The following is a 17,581-nucleotide window of genomic DNA, read 5'->3' on the forward strand; positions in this document are numbered from 1 at the left end:
CTGACATGTGGGCATGCCAAGTGGTGTCCTAACTGCTTCACCAAAGCCATAGCCCTCGTTGTATTCTTGAGTGAACTTAGAACACGTGGTGGACTTGACACTGAAGGAGAGGGATGTGGGGTCTATGACTGAGGATCATGGGCAGTCTATGAGATCCTGCAGGTCAGTGTTTATCGGTCTGATACGAGGACATGAGCTCCAACATCCTTCCGCCCTGACCACTATGACTCTGTGGAAACTTTGGGACTTAAGCAAACATGTCAGTGACACTTGGCTCCAACCTCATGGTGGCTGGGAGCTGTGTTGGGGATCTAGACTCATGGGGCAGGATGGAGTCTTGGGGAGTCTGCCTCACCTTTAGCTGCACTCATACTGCTAGGGAGGCCCAACCTGTCCCCTTGCTGCAAAGATTTTGAAAGCAGGAGAAGCCATGCCCTCCAGGGACACTGAGGACAAGAAATCACAACTCCCAGTGAGTTCTAGCTTTAGCCTTCATCATGACCTTGACTTCAGATAAGCTGCCTTAGATATATCACTTGGAGTGTCCTTAGGGAACCTTTTTTTGTGGCTTTCCCAGCTGTTGTTTTCTTTTTTGAACAGTTTTCTTTCTGTTCTCATGAGAGTAAGGATTCAATAGCTTTGTCTTAAAAAGCTATTTTTAGCTTTTTTATCTGACCTGAGGACAGATGGCCAATGGCTCCTAGCCCACCTCCAAGTTGCTTCTAGTCTTTAGGGTACCTTGAGTGCAGCCCTGGGAGAACTAACAGAAAAGAACATAAAATACACACCACAGTTGATTGGAAATGGCTGTAAAGTACCCCAGGTGGGCACTGCACAGTTAGACTGTCTTGATCCAGCGTGACTCTCGGGGCTTCTAGAGGGTCAGACTGAAGTCTCCATGATGGGCATGGATGGCACCACCCTAAGAACAGTGACAGGGAGCTGAGAACAGGTTTGATGTGTCTGACAATTCGGGATGCAGTTGTATTTAGCTAACTGGAATCCATAGACAGGGCTGGAAGAAATGAGATAAGAAGACTAGAAGGAATTACAGTTTGTTGGGCCAAGACCAGGACCATGGGGAGCTTCCAAGCTAATAGAATCTGTGTCTTTACTAGAGGTTGCTATACAATGTGACTGCACTCAATTTGGCACATAGTTCATATGACATTAAAACTAGATTTTATACAAAGCCATGGGATGGGACTGAAGTTTCTATGATCAGAGCTGTGAATGGAGATATTAAGACCAGCAATTCAGTCTCAGATATTGAGGATCTCAGAGATGAACATTTTCACTTTATGGTTAAAGTCAGGTCTAGACTTGACTAGTTTCATGATAAGGACAAATGTAGGTAAACAACTGAGGTCTCATAGATTTTATTTTAGGAGGGATGGAGGAAAAGGAGAGAGAGAAAGAGAGAGTAAGGATGAGAGAGAGATCTTCCATTTCCTGGTTCATTCTCCAGATGGCCACAGCAGTTGGGTCTGAGCTGAAGCCAGGAGCTGGGAACATGCTGATCTTCCAAATGGGTCTCTGGAGACAGAGTGCTCAGCCTAGTATCCACTGTGCCCAGATGCTTTTGCTGGAAGCAGGATCAGAATTATGGAATAGCTTGGCCTTGAACCAGAAATGCTGGTATGGGATGTGGGCGTCCCAGGCAGCAGCTTTACTCACTGTGCCACAACACTCACCACGTCTTCTAGTTTGAAATCCAGAATGCTCATTTTACTCTAATGTCGCTAAGCTTATACTGACTTTATACAGTGTTGTGGACATTGCTTTAAAAGATGAATCTATGTTATCAGCACATTTTCTTATAATTACTGAATAATTATACTAATTAAAATGAAAGTAAAAACTTGATTCTTATGAGTTCCTATTTAGAATAAATATTACTGTCTAGTTAGTTACATGCTCCCAGAATCATAGAAGTTGAGGGCTTTCCAGGCCTGATAGGTCACTAAATCCAACTGTTCTCTCAATTCAAGTGCCCTATCAATGTGAAATTACTTCGGCTACTTCATTGATGGAATTCGATTGAAATACCTGATGCTTTGGTTAGCATAGAATTCCTGGGAGAGAACTTTCCCAGCCTGCCCATCTGCAGTGGGCAAGATGAATGTGCCCCCACGCGGCCCTGCCTTGTTCTTTCCTCCATCTGCTTCACAGGCTGCCCTTTCTGGGCACAGCTGGGAGTGAGGTCTACATTCAGGTGGGAGCTTGGCTATGGCTGTCTTCACCTGTAATCTGACGTCAGACCACGGGACACTGTTTGCATCTGTGATTTCTTTCCTGTCCCTTGTCTATTAACATAAGCAAGAGTCAGTTTCATCAGAACTTGGTTTTCCTCAGGCAGGAGATATAGTAGGGGACACACATCTCCTAATATGGGGGAAGAATCCCTTATCTCTTAAGGATGGCCGATTTTAGCTGTTAAGTTCACCCTAAGAAGGGATTTGTTTTTTTAAGTTTTTGGGGTGGGGGGTTAAAATTCACAGACTATGAAATACACCCACTTACAGTGTGCAATCGGTAGTATTTAAAATATTCACAGAATTGCGCAGCCATCCTAAGAACTGATTTCAGAATGTTCTCATCACTCTAAAATCACCACATTTGTCAGAATCCCTGTGCCTGGCATTCTTCCAGCCCCAGGCAACACTTACCTGCTTTCTGTCTGTCTGCCTAGATTTGTCTACTTAGGACACTTCACATGAATTGGATTGCACAGTGTGTGTCTATGTGACTGGCTTTTTCCCCCCACCTAGGATAAAATTTTCAAAGCTCATCATCTGTGCTGTAGCATATCTTTTCTATTTGTTATGAAATAATGTTTCATGGTGTGGATAGAGCACAATTTATTTACCCATTTACACAGTAATGGATGTTTGTGGTAGTTCTACTTCAAGGCTCTGACGGATCAGCCTCCTATGAACATTTGTGTTCACATCTTCACATGGGCATGCGTTTTTATCTCTTCGCTGTAGACCTAAAGTAAAATTGTTAGGTTATGTGATCATTCTTTCAGACACTGCTAGATTGATTTGCAAAGTGGCTATATGATTTTCATTCCCACTAGACGTGCAGGGGTTCTTAGTTCTCTACAACCTTGTCAAAACCAGTATTGTTCCTTAACATTTTTTATTCATTTATCCATTTATCTATTCATTCATTCAAAAGGTAGGGGAGGGGGAGAGATTGGAGAGATTGATTGATTCTGTCTGTTGGCTTACTCACCAAAGTAGCCAAATAGCCATGGGTGGGCCAGGTTGAAGCTAACAGTCAAGCACTCCATCTGGGTCCCAACAAGGGTGATAGGGGGTCCAGTTACTAGTCATAATGCACTGCCTTCCCCTGCCTTCCCAGATGCATTAGCCATGCGCTGATCAGAAGCAGAACAGCTGGGACTCCAGGGCAGGTATGGGATGCTGGCATCTTAAGCCACAACGGCAGTCGGCAGTCGCTATTACTTATCTGTCTTCTTGATGATCTTTATCCTGATGGATGAGAAGTGGTGTCTTACTGAGTTTCGGATTTGCATTTTCATGACAGCTAATGATATTGAGCACCTTTTCATGTTCTTCCTGGCAATCTGTATACATCCTTCGGAGAACTGTCTATTCAAATCCTTTGTGCTAAGTTTTTTCTTTATTGTTTTAAAGAGCTATTTATTTAGAAGGCAGAGTGACAGTGCCAGAGATGGACAGATAGATGAGGGATGGTCAGAGAGGTGGATATAGAAAGCCTCCATTGCTCCCCACATGTCCCCACTAGGCAGGGCTGGGCTAGAGTCAGGTGAGGAGCCAGGAGCTCTGAGTGTCCCCCATGGTGGCCAGGACCCAGGAACATGAGGCATCATCTGTCACTTCCTGGATGTACCACCCGGAGGCTTGATGGGAAGCCCAGGGGGGACTGTCTCAAGTATCAGGGATGGAATGGGGGAGGCCAAAGTGGTGGTTTACCCTGCTGTGCCACAATGCCCATTCCTTGCTTGAATTTTTAGATTGTGCTGTTTGTGCTTTTTATTACCAAGTTTTAAGAGTTCACAGATATTTAACATAGATCTCTTATCAGATATAGAATTTGCGTTTTCTTTGTTTTGCTCTGTGGGCTGTCTTTTCACTTGGTTTTGAAGCAGACACATTTGTAATGCTGATGGAGTCATTTAGCTTTTTCATCTGTTGCCTGTGCCTTTGGTGTGTTTTCACAGAAGCCTTTGCCTTCAGGATCAGAAGATTTCCTGCCGTGTTTTCTAAGCAGTTTATCACTTTAGTCATACATTGAAGTCTGTGATCCATTTTGTGTTAACTTTGTTTTCCTGTGTACGGAGGCTTCCCTTTGTGCTCTGCTTGTAGAAGTTTCTGGGTTCTGGGAGCCGGTGAGTGGCCCTGAGGCACCTTTTCGCCTCCCAGCTACTAGGGCATGGCCTGTTCCCCATGAGGATGACATCACTCCTATTGCACAATGAGCAGATCTCCTCCTTATCAGCAGTCGCCTACGCCTGAGACCCACAGTCACCAAGGGACAGCCACTCAACTCTTGCCTTTCCCAAAGGAAATGAAGAGGAGTCTTGGTCTCTGAAGCTGGAATCCAAGGCCCCTTTAGGAGCCCAAAATACCCTGAAGACTATTCTCTTTTGACTCAGAAAGTGGTCAGGGCCCAGAAAAAGAAATTCTGCACCCAAACAGAGCTGCATGTTTTACAAGCAGACCTATGAAACGTGACAAATCAATTAAAAAGTCCCACAGTGACACCAAACACTTTGGAATGGTTTCTTATGGTATGCAGGAGGTGGGCAAGCGTCGCAGGTGGGGCTAGGTGGTAGGGATGGAGCCCAAACCAGAGCAAGAGGCCCTTTGCAAACAAATAACAGCCCACCAGGGTGAGCTGTTCACCTTTCAGCTCCTGGATGGCAGCAGGAAAATTGTCCTAGCATCATAAATATGTTTAAAGAAAAACCCTTTTATCGAGCACCCCCCCCCAAAAAAATTAGACCAGTCATTATGGTAGTTAACTTTCATTCATGATCTCATTTTTTGGTTCAAAGAATAGATATTCAACAGAATAGATATTTTAGCCACTATTCTCACAAATGAGGGAGCACAGATCGAATACTTCATTATCAAAGTGCTAGAAAGAGCAATTATGAATTTGTGTGAAGAACCACGGAGCAGCCTAAGATTGGGAGGTGCTCACGTAGGCATGCACGTGTGCGCGTGTGCCCTCTGTCTAGAGAGATGAACTGGGGTCTTCTAAGAAGAGCTACAATTGCACAATTCTTCATGGTCTGTGAAGAGCTCTGATACTTGTGATTTCTTTTAATCCTGCAAACCTGGTAAGTTTTTACGCTGCCTATCACAGGGAAGGACCTGAAATTCTCTGAAGGGAAATGACTTTCCCAGATCACCTGGCACATGAATAGCCAAGCTAGGCCTCAATTCAGATGCCCAACTTTGCATCCCATGCAATTCCTACTCCTCCATTCTGCATCTCAATGAGATAACTGGGGAATCAAAATTCTTTATCATAATTGTTAGAGAAATAAGGTAGGGGAATTTGAGCCCCAGCTGGCTTCCAGGGAGGATATTTTTGAGAGGCAACATGGAAGCAGCATGGTGTTCTGTGCCGTGAAAGGTGAGGGCTTCGAGACATTTCCTACGGTTTGCCTCTGATAACACGCAGACGCGACCCTCGTGCTCACTGCTCTTCAGATGTGTTCCTGACATAAACATTGTCTATCGCAACTTCTCCTTCTGCGTGTATTCGCACGTTTTCCCCAAGAGGGGAGAGCAACAAGCTGGGCTCTGACATCGCAATTGTTTCTCCTACTTACCTTGTCCAAGTCTGATAATGGCATTTGCATAGCTAATCCTTCTGGATTAACAACCTGGAATGAAAAACACTGCATCATGCCCAGAAAACGCCTCCGAGCTGGACTAGGTCAGTGTGAGTGGTGTGGTGTGGTGTGGTGTGGTGGCCACAGTGCAGTGAGTAGAGCTACTGTCCGAGCTGGACTCTGTCAGTGTGTGGTGTGGTGTGGTGTGGTGGCCACAGTGCACAGTGCAGTGAGTAGAGCTACTGTCCGAGCTGGACTCTGTCAGTGTGTGGTGTGGTGTGGAGTGGTGGCCGCAGAGCACTGAGTGGAGCTACTGCTTGGGATACTCACATGGCAGAATCCTCGCTCAGATTCCTAGCTCTACTTCAGACCTAAATTCCTGATACTGAAGTAAACCCAGGAGGCAGCAGCTGATTGGGCCCCTGCCGTCCGTGATGGAAGGCTAGGTGGAGTTCATGGCTCCTGGCCTGTGGCCTGGCTTGCGGTATAAGGCAGGGATGGGGATTCTCTCTCTTTCATCTCCCTGCCTTTCAAATAAATGAAGAGGTATCATGTCAGTCCTCTCATTCTGAACCATACTGTCCCTTATGAGGCTGGTGGCATCTCTGACCCTGGGAGAACTCAGGCTGAACTGGAGGCCATCTATGTAATGTGATTTGCCTAAGTCCAATACAAAATGGTAAACTGAGGCAAGTAATTCACATCCGTTTCTCTTGACGTCCATACCTTTTCCTATCAGGACATTTTAGTTGAAAGTGATGGTGGGTGCTTGAATTACCAATTACTTCATTGTTCCTTCATTAGTGTCAGATCTGTGTCTCCTGGGAGGAAAGTGGAGAGCTGAGGACGTCAGTGACCCCACCTCACCCCTGAGGCAGGTCAGCTGCCGCTCCTCTCTCATCCCTGATGCTGCTTCCAGGGAGGGGCAGAGGACAGCATTTATGGCTGTGACATCATGTCGGCCCCAGTGTCTGTTCTCGTCTGTGCATACTCTTGCGCAGGACTCAGCTCTCCTGCTTCGTGAAGGCAATCTGATCTGCTTTTCTTTCCCCTTCACTTCTCCACCATCTCAATCATTTTGTTTTCTGAGTGATTTCATGGATGCCCATGCTGCCCCCTGTGGCTTGTGCCACAGTGACTTCCGACAAGTCAGCTTGAGATGCCCCAAGAAAGTGCAAGGAAATGGTATTTGATGCCAGGTTTGGGAACACTGGCATCCCATCCGAGAATGCCTGGTTCCAGCCTCTTGCCAAAGAGCACCTTGGAAGGCAGCAGGAGATGGTCCCAGTGATCGGTCCTTGTAACACACAAAGGAGACCCAAATTAAATTCTGTGTTCCTGGCTTTGACCTAGACCAGCCTTTCAAATAAAAATAAACGGATTCTTTAAACTTTGGATAAAGTGTCAGCTTCTTTCGAGTGTTCTCTGATGCACCTGCAGATGCACTTTTCATTTTGCTTTCACGTGGTTCTCCCTTGGTGTATGCCTGCGTCCTACTCCGCCCATGGGTGTTAGGAGACTAGGGTCCACTCTAATAACTCCCATTGAGTTAATTTCCTCTTAGGACACTTTCTCCAAATCTAACCATACTTGGAGTTCCTAAGGCCTATTGGTTTCAAAATTTGTTCTGTCTGCTTACCCTGACATAAAAAAACAGCACAGTCTGGCTGTTTAAGTGACATAAGTGACAGACTTTATTTTCTCATAGTTGTGGGAGTCCTTGAGCAGAGTGCAGCTTACTTCATCCACAGCTAGTGGTATTTCTGCTGTGTCTTCATGGGGCAGGAGAAGGAGGACACCTGGTTTTAATTATAAGAGCACTCATTCCACCACCATGGCAAACCGTTCCACTCTCATGACCCCATTTCAACTTCATTCTCTCCCAGGGCTCCATATCCACATGTTTTCACATTAGGGCTTCCAGGTTTAATGTTTGAATCTGGTGAAGAGGGCAAAACTGAACCCATATTGGCCTAAAAGAAGACTATATATAGCAGTGCATGAGGTCATTGCCACATCCATGCAAGTGTGGTTAATGGTATTGACGTATCCTACCCATGTTTCCTGAGAAGAGTTTATTTTTTTTTAAGGATTCTATTTATTTTTATTGGAAAGTCAGATATACAGAGAGGAAAGAGAGAGGAAGATCTTCCATTGGCTGATTCACTCCCCAAGTGGCCATGATGGCTGGAGTTCTACCAATCCAAAGCCAGCAGCCAGGAGCCTCTTCCAGGTCTCCCACTCAGGGGCAGGGTCCCGAGACTTTGGGCCATTCTTGACTGCTTTCCCAGGCCACAAGCAGGGAGCTGGATGGGAAATGGGGTGGCTAGGACATGAACCATTGCCCATATGGGATCCTTATGCATGCAAGGTGAGGACTTTAGCTGCTAGCTACTGTGCCAGGCTCCTGAAAAGAGTTTTAAAAGCATCTAGAAGACTCTGTTGACTTGTGAACTGATCAGAGACTGTGATCTGATCCAAGTGGTCTTGAAACTGCTTCCTCAAGAGAGGCTTCCTCACTGTCTGAATGCTGCCTGAGATGGGTTCCAGCTTGGGGGAATCACAGTGTTGGAGACCACCTCTAGATCAGACCACTGGCAGCACCACACCTATAATCTGGTGGCCGTCTTGGCGTGAAATCTGTGGCATTCACTCCAGGACTGGGACAAAGCCGGAAAACCTCTGTCCTCCACACAGAAAGAACCTGTCAACAACAGCAAAATAGCTCCGGAAGAGGCAAGATAATCATTGTTGACCTTTGCTCTTTGAAGACTTGTTTTTTTTTTCCCCAGCAGAACAAACTTGTTTCTAGGGGATTAGCGGCAGGATCCCAGAGAACTATGGCCCCTCGCATCCTTGCGCCAGAATTCTCTGTAGCTCAAGAGATAATACAGTCACCTGCCTTGACCTAATAAGGGAGGGCAAATGAATGTTCCGATACTGTGAATGTTTTAATTGGGAAACTAGAGAAATAAAGGTATCTCTTAAAAGAAGAGAAAAATGTGAATAGTTAGATGTTAGAAAAAATTGATTTATATAATATTGGAGGCCTCGTTAAGGATGTGCTGGGAGAAATATTCTTGGTAATTTGTTTAGGATATATTTTAAATGGTACTATTGATATCAATCAAATTATAAAGAAGTACACAGTAATAGTATATTTGGTACAAATCATATTAAGATGAAAGTATGATTTTGTTACTTGTGTGAGTAGTACAACAAGAGTTTGGTCAGAGAATTTATTGTGTGTGATTTAAGTTTGTTGAGATTTGTTTGTGACCCAGAATAAAAGTCCTAATGGTGAATGTTCAGTCAGCACTTGCTGAGTTTGGTTCAGTTCTGTTGGGCGGAGCCATTATTGAGTTCCCTTGCAGCCTGTCTGTGTTTCTGCTGATTCTGTGAGATGCTTGGAGTATGATGGTGAAGCTCTCAATTATATGTGAAGGTGGGGATCAAAAGACAACAGAAAGATATGCTTGTATTTATTTTTACATTCAGCATCCTTAGCCTAAAATTGGGTAATGAAGGGGAAGAGGAGATATGGACTTACCTAAGAAAATCAGGTGTTTGCCTTATGACTGAAGTAGACGTGTAAACGCATGCCGATATGTTCTAATATTTTTAACTTCCCCCTTAAAGCATTTTGAAATGTGTTCCAGTAATTTAGCTGATTAGCTGGACTTGGTTCCAGAGAAGTATCTGGAACACTCAGGAGGAAGGCAGGACATCCACATGCTGGGTGGCTGAGGGATAACGTACTCTCACTGTTGAATATGTTACCCAAGGTAACCAACATATCCTGGCCCCAACTCTGCCTCTGTGAGTGCAGCTCTTCCTTTAACCATCAGGACTAACCAAGTGACCACACAGTCTCTGAAGCCTGGCTTTGTGGACTGACTCTTTTGCAATGCCACTTGCTAGGTTAGTGGCTTGGACTATGTTATTTTATCTTTTCTGCCTCTATTTCCCGATCTGTAAAAAGGTGCTTATGATGGAGGGTAACTGCCTGGTAGGAATTTGTGATCATTAAGTGAGTTAATCCAGAGATGGTACTTGGCCCAATGCTGGTAATGGCTACTTGTTAAGTATTTGTTATTTCCTCTTACAATCTTCCTTTTTTTTCTCCCAAATGTCTGGGAACACCCCAATGCATGCTCATCATGTTCACTTCAGACTTTTCCTTAAGAATACAAGATTAAAAAAAAGATTTTTCCACTGGCTTAGTCCTGATGGATGAAGTAAAAGCTGAAGGAATGATCCCCAATATGACCGAACATTGCCTTGGGAGAGATGTAGTAATGTGATGGTCATTGGTGGTGGCTAGAAATACAAAGCACTCTGATAAAAGACCCAAATGTCTGGGAGATTTGCAAATTGTTATTTTGGATGTTAGCTGAATGGCCAATGGACTTTTCTGTGATGCTTGTGTTTTACTAAATGTGTCCATGATTCATTTTTATAAGTAGGTGGAATTTGTCCTCTCATTTGAAATAGAAACACCAACTTATCATTTGATCAAAATCTGTTCAGCTTATTTGGCATATTATAGTTTCAATGGAATTTCTACAGAAATCCAATTTAATCTTCAGGTAAGCTATTTCTTCATATAGTTTAATAACATTCTTGAAAAATAATTATTTTCCCAGGCAACATGTAAAAAATGTCATTATACATATCACTATAAATTTGCAGTCCACTGAAAAAGTACATGGTTGGGTTGATGGTTGAGTGTTCTAGAACCTTCTGAAAAGTCTGGAAGTCATGGCTGCATCTTGGATCTCCAGTATCCAGAACCCCGGGCCCCATTTTGGGGAGAAAATTGAGCCAATTGAGCCTTCACAATGAAGTCTGTCAGAGACTATTCTTTTTTTTAAATTTTTCAATTTATTATTATTATTATTATTATTATTATTGTCATTTTATAATATAGTTCCATAGCCTCTTGGGAATCTCCTTATCCCCTACGCAATTCCCATCCCCTCCCCCCACAACTAGTTTCTCTATATCATTACTAAAGTATAGTTCTTCATACACAGTCATATGTCCATTATTGCAGACATGGACAATGGCAGAGAGTCCAGCATCCTATTGTCAAGATACAGTAAACAGTTTCATTGTAAGTCCATCTTTGTCTGGAAGTAGAGATGCATACTACATTGTATCCTCACCTCTGGATATGTTAGTCTCCATTTCACAGCTACTGTACATCCCCAAAAATGAAAAGTCACAATACAAAATCAACACCAGGAAGAAAAATAGAAATTTACAATGCCATGAAGTTAAATAACATGCTGCTAGATATGACAGTCTCCGTTACACCATTACTATAAATCCCCTTAAATGAAAAGCCACAAAACAAAATAAACAACAGGAAGAAAAAAAAAGAAATTAACAGCACCATGAAGTTAAATAATATGCTACTGAATGACTAATGTGTCGCTGAAGAAAAGAAAAAGAAAATCAAGAACCTTCTTGCAGAAAATGATGCTACTGTACGATCTATGAGTCAGTGAAGAACTTAATCAGAAGAAGGTATTTTGAAGAGATGAAACTATCCATGAGATACAGTTTCCGCTGATCTTGGTTGGTGAAATGTGTTTCCTGTAGACAACAAATAGATGGGTTTTGGTTTTTAATCCAGTCTACCACTCTATGACATTTGATTGATGAGTTTAAACCGATTACACTCAGGGTTAATACAAATAGGCGGTAATTTGATCCTGTCATTTTAGGAATGGGTTGTTCATTGATTTAGTCTTCTGTTGTCATTTTACTGGGATGTTTTTCACATTTGCCTTTGGTTTTGTTGTGTGTTATTCCTCTTCTCTGTCAAGAGAACATCTTTAAGTATCTTCTTTAAGTATGGGAGTCCCAGAAGGTACAGAAAGAGAAACTGGTTTTACAGATATGTTTAATGAAATAATAACAAAAAATTTCCCTAATCTAGAGAAAGAATTGGGAAACAAGATCCAGGAGGGGCACAGAACTCCCAACAGGCAATCTTCACCATGGCACATGATCATCAAGCTCTCTGCAACCAAACACAAAGGAAAGATCCTTAAACGTGCACATGAAAAAATCAGTTGACATATAAAGGAATGCCAGTTAAACTCACAGGAGACCTCTCACAGGAAACTCTAGGCCAGAAGAGAATGGAGTGACATATTCTAGATTCTAAAGGGAAAAAAATGTCGGCCTAGGATAACAAAGCTTTCTTACATCTTTGAAAATGAAATAAAATTCTTTCACCATAAAGAAAAGTTAAAAGAATTTGCCTCTTCCAAACCTGCCCTACAAATGGTACTTAGAAACTATTCTTATATTCAAGAAGTCCCAGTTGAGATTCAGGATTCTGTAATTTGTTCTGGTAGGAAAATATCATGGCTTCATTAGTGATTAGCACTAGATAACAGCATGTGTGTGTAAACATTCACTAAATCAGTCCATTGTCCCAAAGTTTCTTGAGCCTGAGATGCTCCTGGTAGCCTCACAGGAAAAACCAGCTCCCATTTCTTGGATAAATCTCTAAGTAACAATCTTCTTCAATGAATGATGTTTGATTAAGTAATTCAAAATTTTATAATTATTTATTCTTTCTCCTCTCACCCTCCATAATTCTACGTTGATTAATTTTGAACAGTAATTATCTTTATTTTTTGCAGTAATTATGTTTAAACACCATACAACCTTATATAAATGTCTATTACAGAATATTTCATCAACCTATATATTCTCATATATTAACTGATTGTCATGGCTCTCACATGGTAAGGAAAGCTTTCTAGACTTCTTAAAAACAAGTAAAATTCAATGAGGGATTCTCAAGAAATGAATATCAGGAAACTGGAACATTTAAAGAGCGAACAGAGAAACAGAACACAGAAAAGAGTATGGAGAGGTACAGCAGAGAGCAGGAGTGCCCACTGGGGAGTGAACCAGCCAATAAAGGATCCATCCCGCTAGAGGGAAGATGTGCACTCTGGGCTCATGTGCAGGCGCTGCTCCACAGGCTTCTGAATCACTGAGACCAAGACTAATGCTCCCTGCTCTCAAGGCACCTCATGATCTCTCAGTGGTTCAGGCAGAAATGGGTCTCCCTGTCCTAGACTTGATTCCATTGTGCCAGGGAACCACCAAGCCTTATGCCTTATGATATAACCTTTTCTTCAGCTCTACGTATATGATACAGTGATTAAGAGTGTGGCATTTAAAGTTAGCTTGTCTGACTTTAAAGACTAATCTGGCATTTGTTCATCATATAACCTCACTTGATTTACTCATCCTTTGTATTTTCACTGTAAAAATGAGGATAGAGTAGACGTTTCACCTAGTAGGTAAAAACATTGGTTGAAACACCCCACACTTGATATCGAAGTACCTAATTTGATTAGGTACTGCTTCTGATTCTGGCTACTGCTCATGTGCATCCTGGGATGCAGTAGGTGATGGTTCAAGAGGTTGAATTCTTGCTACCCATATGGGAAACCTGAACTAAGTTTTGAGTCCTTGGACAATCCCTAGGTATTAAAAGCATTTGAGATGTGAACCAAGTGGAGAGGGAAGTGCTTTGTCAGTCTCTCTAAATGAATAAATAATGATGAAGACAATCGAAGTCCTATCTTATCAATTTGTTCCATGTTTGCTATCATTTACACCATCTCTTCCATGGCTTCAACTTCTTCCTGCATGATTTTCTCTCTGCTCAGCCTGTTTGAGTGACTTTCAGGCATCTCAAACCCAAAGCATTTCAATCCGAGTTTATAATTTCATATCCTTGACCTATAATCTCTCTCATGCACCTTCCCTGTTTTAATAAATGACACCCTGGTCCTTTGTGTGCTTAAACCAAAAGTCACAGAGGTTTCCTTGTTAACACTTGTGCTCTGCTAATCAAGAAACCCATGAGGTCTTCCAAACATTCCTCTCCCCTCTCTGTAATTATTTATATATCTATCTGTCCATTACTCTGAACATTCTAAGAGGGGAGGTTATGCCTGTTCATTTTTGTTACCTTATTGTTGGACGTCTCAAACCACTTCCACCTGGATGTCTTATGAACATCTCAAACATGGCAGATGACGTGTGTTGAATAACTGAATTTACTGAATAAATCTTTTCTATCTTCTATATATTTTTAAATTATTTCTTTGAGAAGGTTGGGGGACAGAGGGAGAGAGGAAAGGAAAGAGAGACAGAGTGCAAGCCTGTCAGCTGATTCACTCTCTAAATATTTGCAACATCCTGAGATCAAACCCTGGGGTCTGGGAGCTCAGTTCTTGTCTCCCATGTGGGTGGCAGCGACACAATTATTTGAGCCATCACTGCCGCCTCCAAAGGTTTACGTTGGCATGAAGTTGGCGTTAGGAGCTGGAACTGGGCATAGAGTCCAGTTGGGATGTGGGACGTTGGTGTCCTAAAAGGCATCATCCGTTATCTGACTGTGGGAAGGAACTGTCTTCACCATCTTTAGCGGCAAGAACTGAATCATATCTTGACTAGTAGAAGTTCATATCTTAATACTTCTTCCCCTTAACTTATCACTTGTACCCTCCCCAAGCCTAGGTTGATTTTAAGAAGTGAGAAATAGGGCTGTTTTTCTTCAAGACAGTTTCTGTTGTTCCATGGAAAAATCATTCTTTGCATTAAAGTACTGCATTGGTAGGATTGCCTTCTGGGTTGTGCGGTTGGATTGGAATAGCACTTTGATATTTCAAAGCTGTGTTTTTTTTTTTTTCTTCATCTGGCATGAGTTTTAAAAGATGATGATAACTTAGAATAATTTCAAACTTTTGAAAAGTTCCTTATACATATATTTCACTTACAAATCTCAGAATATTTAATGACATCCCACATGATCCAGCAATTCCATTTCTGGCTCTTTATCCAAAGAACTGGAACTCAGATGTCCAAGAGATATCTACTCTCGTAAGTTCTCTGAGGTATTATTCTCATTAGCCAAGATATGGACATAACCCAAATGTCCATCAACAGGTGAATGGTTAAAGAAACATCATGGCTGCATACGGGTAGATACTACTCAGTCTTGAAAAGGAAGAAAATTGGGCCTACCATGGTACCCTAGTGGCTGAAGTGCTCATTTTGCATCCACTGGGACCAGTGTATGTCCCAGCTGCTCCACTTCCATCCAGCTCCCTGCTTGTGGCCTGGGAAAGCAGTAGAAGACAGCCCAAAGCCTTGGGACCCGGCATCCATGTGGGTACCTGGATGAAGCTCCTGATTCCAGGCTTTGGATTGGCTCAGTTCTGGCCGATGCGGCTACTTGGGGAGTGAACCAGCCAATAAAGGATCTTTCTCTCTGAATCTCCTCCTCTCTGTATATCTGACTTTGTAATAAAATATATATAAATCTTTAATAAAGGGAAGCAAATTCTGCAGTATGAGACAACATGGATGAAGTTGGAGGACATTATGCTAAGTGAAGTATTTGCCAGTTGTAGAAAGGTGCCTGCTGTGCAATTCCAGGTACAATGAGGCACCCCAAAAAGCCAAAGCCACAGAGTCTGAGCAGAATGGCCTCTGTCAGGGCCTTGGGAGAAGAGAAAATGGGGAATTATTAATCACCAGGCACAGAAGTTTCAGCCAAGCAAGATGAATAAGTTCTAGACACCTTCTGCACCATCCTGTGCCTATAATCAATAATGGTGCATTATACACTTAAATTTTATTAAGAGGGTCAAATGCAGGTTAAGCATTTTTGCTTTAATGAAATAGAACACATAAAATATTTAGAGAGTATTAAAGGGAAAGAAATCACACGTGCCCGTGCAGTACATGATGTCTAGCCAGTTCTAGTCTTTGTGAGGATTAACAGAGAAAATTTCTTCCTCTGGGACTTGTGAAATTTTTTCTAATCCCATATGCTTTATTAAAAAAAAGTTAGACTTTGAGAAAAAGCACAATGTCCACTTTTTAATTCTTTTTTAATGAATCACTAATGAGGCACAGTTTTTTACTTTAATAATAAAATTCCTTGGGATTTAACAGAAGGAAGGAGTTGAGAACTGGAAACAAACTCTGTGGAATGCGGACCCCCCAGCTCACTTCTTTAGAGCTCTTCAGTTAACAACAATGAAGCATGGTGCTGTGATGGCTAGAAGACATTCCTCATCTCTCAACTATCTGAAAAATGTCACTAGACTAACTTTCATCATCTTTCCCGTTATTATCTAAATGTATGTTTGAAATACAATATCATAAACAAAATGAATATTTTTAGACTGTCATGTTAAATTTGCACGGTCATAAAGCTGATAGAATTTTCTCTTATCTTAGCTGCCTATCATGGCTTTCTTTAGACAAATTGTATATAGCTCTCCAAACTCAACATTACAAGACTGAAGACATGTGATATGGCTAACTATTAACTCTTGTCACCCTTTATTACTCCATGAGTTATGACTTAGCTATAATGGCGACTGATTTAAAATGTTACAAAAAATGAATACAGGACAGCTTACTTTTTCTAAAGTAGAACTTTTTTTTACTTGTGTTAAGACTTCTGCCTTCAGTGAATGAATGAATTCTCTTAGGGTTACATATCTGCACAAAACTTATTATTCTAAATATTTAGGATCAATACAAGTTTATGGTATTTTCTGAATGAGGCGTTTTAAGGAGAAAAGGGCAATCCTGACTTAGATATGGGATTAACATAGTTTGGATTTAGGTAATCCATAAACGTTGAAATTAGTCTACCGTTAATCTTCTGATAAAACACCTGGGTTTAGGTTATACAACTGTGTAAAATTTTGGCATAGTGGTTGAGATGCATGTATCCACAGAAGAGCACCTAACTTTGATTCCAGGTTCAGCCTCCTGACTCCAGCTTTCTGTCAGTTCAGGCCTGGGAAGGCAGCAATGCTGAGTGGAGTAGTTGGGTTCCTGCTGCCTGTTTGGGACATCTGGCTGGAGCCCCTCGGGACCTGGCTCCTCTCTCAGCTCAGCGCTGGCCACGAATCATGAAGCAGCTGATGGGAACTCTCATTTAAAGGACCATTCCTACAGGTTCACTCTCTCTTTTAGCTCCTCAGTAGTAAGTTTGTTCAGAATTTGAGAAAAAAATCTGCCTCCTTCATAACAATGAAAAAAGAATTCTCAATAATTTCAAAGAATATTATCTCTGCTTGGATTAAAAGTTTGAAACAGATTTTATACACACAGTCTTATAAAATATACAATTAACCACGATGGGTTTTGGAATTTGTAATAAGTCAGCTCAGAGACAAACCTTTCCTGGCTGGATATGGTAAGGCTGACTTGGTTTTTTTTCTTCACACAGCTTCAGTAGCAACAGTCACAGTGATAGAACCCAGCACAGGGCGATAGAACCCAGTACACCCCTCTTTACACTGCTAAAGAGACAGAAGAGCTGTCCTGTACAACACATGGTGTTCAGTGCACTTGCTTTTGAACAAGCTGCTACAGAAAGATGGAAATTGAAACGCTCGTACCAGTGTTGTAAAGAACAGTGACGTGACATGACAGGAAATCGGGGCAGCCCATCATTTCGGGCCAAGTACTTCTAACTGATCTTTCACAGGGTTTATATTCCCTCTCAGATCATTAGGGTCTGCTAACTGACCCCTTGTTGAAGTAGCTATTGGGGCACAGAAATAAGCAGAAGCTTCTCTCTGAAAAAAATGTTTCTCCCTTTTTAGCCAGAGTCAGAAAACATAAAAATTATATTTGAGAAAACTAGTCATTCTTAACTCTTAACTCTTC

Source organism: Ochotona curzoniae, unplaced genomic scaffold (assembly GCF_017591425.1).
Source record: "Ochotona curzoniae isolate NIBS_2020 unplaced genomic scaffold, NIBS_Ocur_1.0 contig_883, whole genome shotgun sequence".
NCBI classification, from domain to species: domain Eukaryota; kingdom Metazoa; phylum Chordata; class Mammalia; order Lagomorpha; family Ochotonidae; genus Ochotona; species Ochotona curzoniae.